Source organism: Vollenhovia emeryi, unplaced genomic scaffold (assembly GCF_000949405.1).
Source record: "Vollenhovia emeryi isolate VEMERY1.0 unplaced genomic scaffold, V.emery_V1.0 DF939131.1, whole genome shotgun sequence".
Classification (NCBI taxonomy): domain Eukaryota; kingdom Metazoa; phylum Arthropoda; class Insecta; order Hymenoptera; family Formicidae; genus Vollenhovia; species Vollenhovia emeryi.
The window spans coordinates 516,616-525,243 of NW_011967235.1; positions in this window are offsets into that span (position 1 = coordinate 516,616).

Genomic DNA, 8,628 nt, shown 5'->3' on the forward strand with positions numbered 1-8,628 from the left:
GGGTACATGCCCGCCCGTGCCGGGAGCACGTACTCGAGTCACTTCCAGCGAACGAGAGCGCGAGAGAGAGAGAGGGGGGGGGAGGGGGAGTGCGGCAGAGAGAGAGAGAGGGGGGGGGGGGGGGGAAAGAGGGAGAGAGAGGTGGAGAGAGAGAGAGAGAGAGAGAGAGAGGAGGACGAGGAAGGGTGCACGGGGTGCGTTCGCTGGCTCTGCGTCGGTGTAATTTTCGCACTCGTGCAAAATTACACCGTGCCGCGGTGCCGATAAGTCGTAAATTACGGGCACGTAGGTGGATCGTGTAAAACGCGGCCGCGGTCGGACCTGCGATTGACGCCATCACCGCGCTTAAACTTACGGCCGTACGTCGAATAAATCGGAATTAGCGTTTAATCACGTACGCGTCCGTTCGATACGCGCCGCCCGGAGTTGGTAATTGGGTCTCGAAATTCCCGAGCGGCTGATGTCGTCTTCGGCGAGCGCGTATCGCTCTTTCCTTCCGTCAACTTACCGTACATTCCCTTTGTAGCACCTGGAAATTCTCCTTTCCGTATTTATTTTTTTTCCCCCCGTAGTTCCTGCCCGTCGCTTTTGTCCTGTACCCGTTATTCGGAGACTCGTAGCTTATGGAACGGCTCGAATTGTTTCACGCGTGATGAATATCGAGCCGCGCTTAACGTTTCTTTCGTATGCACCGCGGCTGTTTATAATAATATATCAAAATTAATTGACGTCGTAATTTATAGTCGGCACGTATTTTACATTTACATTGTTGCGCCGTTTACGTCCTATATTCGTGTACAGATTTGACGAACACGAGACAGGATAATAGGATATTTTTGTCACGATGTAACGGTTTCCGAAAACTTGACCGGCAGGTACAGGGTAAGAATTGGCCTTTAGCACTGAAAAAAAATGCCGTATTGTCCCACGATTACAAGATTTTCGGGGTAAATTTAAAGAGAAAATTCTCTCCCCCCGTTGTACACTAATTGTTTCACAAAGTGATAAAAATAATTTATGAAGCTTCTCATCGCAGCTTTGAATGAATTATTTAAGACTTAGTTATTTTCAAATTAAAGTTCACTTTTGACCATTTATTGCGTTCTTTGACAGATTTTGCATATTTAAACGTGCGATCGAGCAGCGTGAGTGCGAAATATTGTCTTTGAAAGTTGTGTGCAGGCAGCAAGCGGCAGGATTTCTTGATAATGTCGGGGAGAATCGATCGACCTCGCCGCTTCAGTCTACCGAGGCTGCACGATCGGCGTGAACTCGGGGCGATCGCGGGGAATTTACGCGGCGAGGACTCGCGGGCGAGGACCCGGTACGTAACGTCTGCATCAGGCCGAACGATTTGCTGTTCGCGCGCAGCCCCGGCCGGCGAGGGAAACTTAGATTGCTTCGCCGACTAATTCCTATCCGACCGCGCTAATTCGACGTCGAAACTCGCGGCGCGTCATACCTGAAGCGGCTCGATAAATTACTCGCCGTCCATCCAATTACCGGCGACGTGCCTGCAGCCCCGCTTCGTCATTCACGGTGACTACGGCGCGGCTCGGGCGAGCTCGATTCTTGTTATCCGCTTTGCCGCCTCGCGCCGGGCGAGGTGGTCCCGCTTGTACTCGCGGGTGTCGTCCCCGCCTCAACGTCAGCCGGGATATTTTTGGGCTACTTTTTGTTCTTTTTCAATTTAACACGGGCGCGCCACGTCGGATTGATCTGAAGACGGGCGGACTCGCGGAGAACTCCGACGTCCTGGCGTCCGATCGCGTGCAGACGAGATCCCGGGATCCCGGGATCCCGGCGTCAGAGCCCGCGTACGCACGAGTGTGTACGTGGCGATGACAGGGTGGCGTGACGGAGTGCTAATAATACGTATAATGGGTCGGCGACGTTGGTGTGTGCGCGCGAATTCGTGCCGATAAACGCGCGCCGTCCGCACCGGCTGCAATCTCAGCGTGTACACACGTGTCATCCTGAGCAACGAGGCACGAGTGCACGCACGTGTCCGTGCATTCGGAGACGTTAAATCCGCGCGCGAGCGTCGGACGGGGTACTCGGATCGGGAATCAGCTGAATGCTACGAGCTGCCCTAAAACGGGATCTTAAATTAGTTCTTTCGCCGAACTTTGTACCGCGCTAGAACGAGACTCTAGAAAACGACACGTTACATAAACCACTTTCGGGGAAGAATGGAAACAATCTCATTGTTATGTCTCAATCAATGTAATATCTAATTATATTCAATTCCAAAATCATTGGATCTTCAGAGATTGGACACTATAGCCAACGGCACACGATACTATTTTTCCTACTGGATCGCTTGCGAGAACCAATAAGAATGCAGTTTTAAAACAGATGACTTAAGGCTAAATCCTGATTGGCTTGCGCGAGCAACCTAGTAAGAAAAATAGTATCGTGTATCGTTGCCTTTAGCCTTGAGGTCGAATCAGGCTAGCGATTGCTGACTTGGATTTGATTGGGATTGGCGATTGACGATTGTCTTCTAGCCAATGAGAGCCGATTACTTAATGCTAAATCCTGATTGGCTTGCGTAAGCAACCCAGTAGGAAAAATAGTATTGTATGTCGTTACTTTTAGCCTTAAGGCCGAATCAGGCTAGCAATTGCTCGGATTGGATTGGGATTGGCGATTGAGGATTGTCTTCTAGCCAATGAGAGCCGATTACGTCGCTGACTGCTTTGTTCTCATTGGCTAAAGGACAATCGTCAATCATCAATTCCAATTCGATTCGAGTCAACAATTGCTAGTCTGATTCGGTCTTTAGGTCATCTGATCTAAAACTCAGCATTGGCTCTCGCAAGCAACCCAGTAGAAAGAATAGTATCGTGTGCCGTTGTCTTTAATCTAATTAAATGTACTAATAGGACGTTTAATTAGATCTAGTTACATCTCAATATAATAACGTCGAACATTCAAGAAAAGTGTCGGATCTCTGAAGATCTGATGATTTTAGAATATAACTAGATGTTACACGATTGAGACATGTATAATGAGATACTTCCATTCTTTCCCGGGCTCTCTTAAAGTCAATCGGTGGATTATCACTGAAAAGCAGATAATCCACTTTAAGTGCCGCTGCTTTATGTTCAGCAAATCGCGAATTAACTGCGAGCGGACGCGACGCGACGCGACGGATGGACTGCGAGTTTCGAGAATCTCGCGATCGATCGATCAATGCCGAACATCGTGGATGGCCGGTGGCACGTCTTCCACGTCCTCCACGAAGACAGCTGGCGCGATTGTAGGTCGACGAGCATTCCTCGTCAGCGCCCGAGTTTGGAAATCGGTCACGGGTTGGTACTCTCGCACGATGATCCGCTGAAATCGAGACGCGGACTGTCCTCGTGAGGCGAGATCGACGAGAAGTGTCGTCGCCCCAGCGGGCGATTTCGTGCTTTCTTCTCATATTTCGACACACTATACCGTAGTACCACAGTGCCTTGGCTAAACATTGGTTAAATGTTGGCTAATACAGTTTCTACATTTTTTATGTAAAACCCTTTTTCGACAATCGACTCGACGTTACACGGCCCTTACAGAAGTCCCTCAGAGTCCCGCGTCGGTTCGCAAGCAGTCGTATTTTTCACGCGCGCTACTTTTACACATAAATTACAGCAGTGCCCGTCTAACGCGACTGTGCCGATTTGCGCGTGCAGTTTTTCGTACTTTTATGAGCGTGCTGAGATTTCGGTGCGGAGCGCCGGGTGATCGATGTCGCGCGTCGCTGAAAGCGGAGCGGCAAAGGAGCGGCGCAGGATTCAAAGTGCCGAGGTGAGGTGAGGCTGCACACTCCCCCGGTGCCGGGGTGTGGTGCGAGGCACGGGAGGCCAAGCTATTTCTCAGCTTCAGCGGCAGAGCCTTTCTTCGCGGGAATATATCGACACGTCAGGAGCACACTGGCCCGTTTACAATATCGCGTATAGGAACGTGCGCGCGCCTACATTTCGGCCGTCTCGCACCTCATCGCGCGAGAAACATCGCTCCAAAATGATTCCGCATCGATCGCGCTCCTCGATCGTCCTCAAAAATACGCTCTTGGTCGTCATTTTTTTTAAATAATAAGTCAAACGACGTAATATCGCAATATGATTTCGAATATTATCAGTAGTTGGAAAAAGTAAGCCGCCCCGATAAACAATTTTTCACGCGTGCAGTGAGAAAAATGTCCGATTAAATATAATCGGACAGACCAATTGCACAATAACGAACGGATGTATCCGATTAAATTGCATATCCGATGAAAACTGTGATCAATTTTTCTGTCAAATTTCACCGGTAACTGCGTTTCATCTGATAAATTTCATTAGATGTATCCATTTAATCGGAAAACGTAATCGGAAAAATTAACCATAGGAAACACTATTTAAATGGTTTATCCGATGAAAATTTTTCTCAGTATGTATAAATATATAAAGTTGTATATAAAATGTGTCCATACATTGTATATTTCTACACAAGTCTATAATTTGCTCATTTATGATTATATCTAATTATAAATATAATTATAATTTAGCAAAAGTTTTTCATATAAATTTATGGAATGATATAAAATTACATAAAATTATATAGAATCGTAAAGACTTACAAGAAACACACAATGTTAAAATATGCATGGACACATTTCATATATAATTTTATATATTTGTACATGCTTATGCATGAAAAATTTTTTATCGGGCATGTCCAAATCAATCAGTGGATTATCATTGAAAACAGTGAATACTGCGATTTTCCGTGATAATTCACTGATTGACTTTTAGAGAGATCGAAATTTACATATATAGTATACTATTGCTATTCAATACAAGTATTGCGTGAATATCAATATTCCACACACTTTCCATAGAAAAAATATATATGTCTAAAATCGCGTTCGCTCGCGGGATTAACTTTCAAATGCGCAAAGATAAACGCCGTGTTTAAAAAAAGATATATTTTACTCTGCACACACAGGCAAAGATTTTCAGGTAAAATTAAGAACGCAACAGACCCGCGGAGCTCCCGCTTTATGAAATCGTTCTTTTAAATAAAAGCCTCCGGAAGTTTCTTATAGCCTACGGGTACGTTATCAAAGCCTGCTGGATCGTCTCAATCGCGTAATCCGCGGAATCCGCATCGCGTGGGGCCGTCCCGATTTTACATAGGCGCGTAAACGAGCGGAAATAACTCCGCCAGGTGTCTCGCGAATTCTTTCAATCGGTGCTCCACTCCGGGAGATCATCGCCGGGTATCATGATCATCGCGTATGGTGGAGGGAAGCGTTGCGGGTTAAGGCCGGCCGGAGGTTGCGTGATGGATTCACCTCCTCCGCCACCGGCTGGCTGGCTGGCTGGCTGGCTGCCTGGCGTCGTCCTTTCGGTTCTCCAGCGAGACTCTCAGTTGGCCGCTGACTGCCGTTCGTGCGTCGCGCACGTTCGCGCTGCTCCGTCGCAGCTTCGGGCTTCGCTCTTCGTCGTTGCGCCCCGTCGCCGCGGTAGCAGACCCTTCGTCGTGCGATTTAGCACGTCCTTCGCGTAACACCTTCGCTCTGATTTTGTGCTTAGAGTTTTTCTTTTCTTCGCTCGTCTTCACGCGTCTCGGCAGAAATCGAACTTCGACGTTTTCAAATTGCCTCCCTTCTGTCTCGATACTTAGAAATTTCCCCCTGGCCCTCGCGCGAGTCCTTTTCTTACACTCGAGTCGCGCGGACGCATTCGCGGGACCTGACGAAGTCGACCGGCACCGAAAATCCGAGAGGAGAAGCTGTGCTGCACTTTCGCGCGATGAAGCGTACCGTCGACGCTCGCTCGCAGGAGCACCTACGGCGCTCGTGAAAGCCCGCGATCGCGAAACTGTGACCGATCGACGGATCGCCGCCTTCCCTGGATTTTTTTTGCGGTTTAATCTGGCACGCTGCGTGAACACCGATCAGGCAGGAGGTGAGAATACAGTTATGTGTGCCACTCGAATTGTCCCGGGCAATTCTTTTATCGCCGTAATCGCCGCGGCGGGAGTCTTCGCGAGGGAAAGATTATTCGACGCGCGACACGCGGATATCAGGCATTGTCCGTCGAATCAACGGCGCATTTTTTCCATTTAGCGCGTCTTTGCAGGAAGACATTTATTTTGAGTGCCACGTCTCGATAAATAAAGGTTATTTTATTATAACTTCAGAAGATTGCTTGACCATGTCTGGCAAATTTTCATGCTTAAACTCACAACGTTTCGACCATGGGTTGTGGTCCTCCTCAAGATAATTGTATCAATAATTCCGTGTGGTAAATCAAAAGAACAGATCTTAATTTCGCGAACGGCGAAACATGACGAAACTGGTGTTATTATTTTATTATCTTAACATTTGGTATTCTACAAAGGAGCGACGTGATGTAATTTTACCATGAAAGAAAGGAAGCTATGTATATCCGCGTGACGTTATTATGTTTATGAAATAAGTTGCACGCCCGCACATGCTTCCTCTAGATCTTACACATACGCGATATTAAAAATGGCTGGCGTGCGACACAGTGCTGAGCGCGGTGGACATTAATTTGTACGACGGTATTTTTGCGACATGAGAAATAATTGCTTGATTATACGGGGCGTCCGAAGAACAACGCGCAGCTCCGCGGAACGCGGGTTTGAATATTAAAGTAAATTCACGAAAACGCGCAGTAACACATTGGGAAAAAAAAAGAACGCATAATCGCACGTGGCCATGTGTCTGTAAAGTTAACAAAGCTGCACGGGTCTCGTAATACCGGGAACAAGGTAACTAGGAAATCGCGTGCCGCACAAAGCTGCTGTCATTTTGGTCGACACTGTAACATTACGATTATTCCAGCGATTTTTACCAAAAGAGCCCCGCGTACAGGACTCTCGTATCGATTCCGTTATTAATGAGAAATGCCATGTTTTGACCTTTCCGCGCTGTAGTCAACCATTCGATATGTTGTAACTGTGGCGCGAGGTACGGCATCGTTTTTCACACACATGCCAAAAAATCGCGGTCTCTGTTGACCGTTTTGTATCGTTTTGCACGGACGTAGAATACACCTGGACCTTTGCTCTCTAAAAGTCAATCGGTGGATTATCACTGAAAACGGTGAATAGTCATTGAGAAATCGCAGTGGTATACTTATAACTGTAAATCAGTGACCATTCACTGTTTTGATAATTCACTAATTAATTTCTACACCCACAGAAAACATTTCCGGATCCAATGCCATTACGCTTCAATGAATCATAAAATAGGATCGATATAGCGCCAATCATTTGTAGAGAAAGGAATATTTTGATCTTAAATGAAAAATTCTAAAATCTAGAACAAAATGATATGTATCGTCTTTTGTCGAATATCGTGGTGCTAACTTCGTGCGTTGTAAGATGGCGGGAAAATTTATTCTAAACGCAAGAATATACAAACTTATATTTATATAAGTTATTCTTGTCTCAGTATAGTAAGTCAATCTTTTTTAATTCAATAGACGAGAATAAGAATTATTGATTTTATGTTGATACTGTCTTATTTTTATATTAAATGAGGTTGTGAGAAATATAAATGCACCAAGAATATTTTTTGTCTCGGTAATAGAAATCCTTTCCGGGGGTGTAGCGAGTATATAAATATATGATTTCGAATCGAACATCCAAAAGGTGCCAAAAATCCCTCAGTCACTATACGTGCGTGACGTAAAAGAATTTGTTATTCTTGGGGAGAGATTTAATAGTTTGATAAGATTAATTTTCAAAAATGTCTTCCGAGCGTCGTCATTATTTAACGCGAAAAATACTCGTTTTATCGACGAAATTGGACGAACCGTAAGAAATAATCGCTCGCAATACCCGCCAGGCATCGTAAATATATATATACATATATATATATATATCGGCGAGAGAACTTATCGTGCCAAACACCAGAGAATCAAGCCATCGAGGCGCAAAGAGTACGTGTGTAATGCCGTAGACGAGAGGGGTGGATGAATCGCCGCGGGGCAAAGACTACCGGAGGGAACTTGGAGTTTTCTTCGACGGGAGCACGGGAGATAAGGACCGAACAGCGCGCGCGACGAAAACCCCTGTCAGGTGCACCCTTTCGCACGGTGTTTGCCAATAATCGGTTCCCCGGCGGCGTATAGCGCACGTCACGATTAACCGTGGCGGAAGCGCGCTACGAATTCGTACCCGCCGCGCGCTTCCGCAATGTTCGCGCCGAACCCGCGCTTGTCGATCTTTACGCTCTCATCCCCCCGCGCGTGCATCCCCACGGCATGCATCGCTGTTCCCGCGATGTACGCCACTTACAGCGTATAAATCGCGCCACTCTTGTTCCGTCCGGGCAACTTACACCACCGATAATTACATTAAACTGCAACAACGCAGCTCGATTCGACGGGAAACACGGATCGAAATATATCGTACCGGAGCAATGGTAGAAAGTACCATTTTACAGTCATAATTATGTATTTACGATTATGATGCAGCCGCGACGTTACCTTGCAACGACAACTTTGCCTGACACAGTCAGGATCGACGTAGATGTTTACTTTATATTCATAATAATAAAGGGAGCATATAATAAATCGTAAAGATCAAGATTAAAGAAGCCTGTAGGCAACTTTATAATTA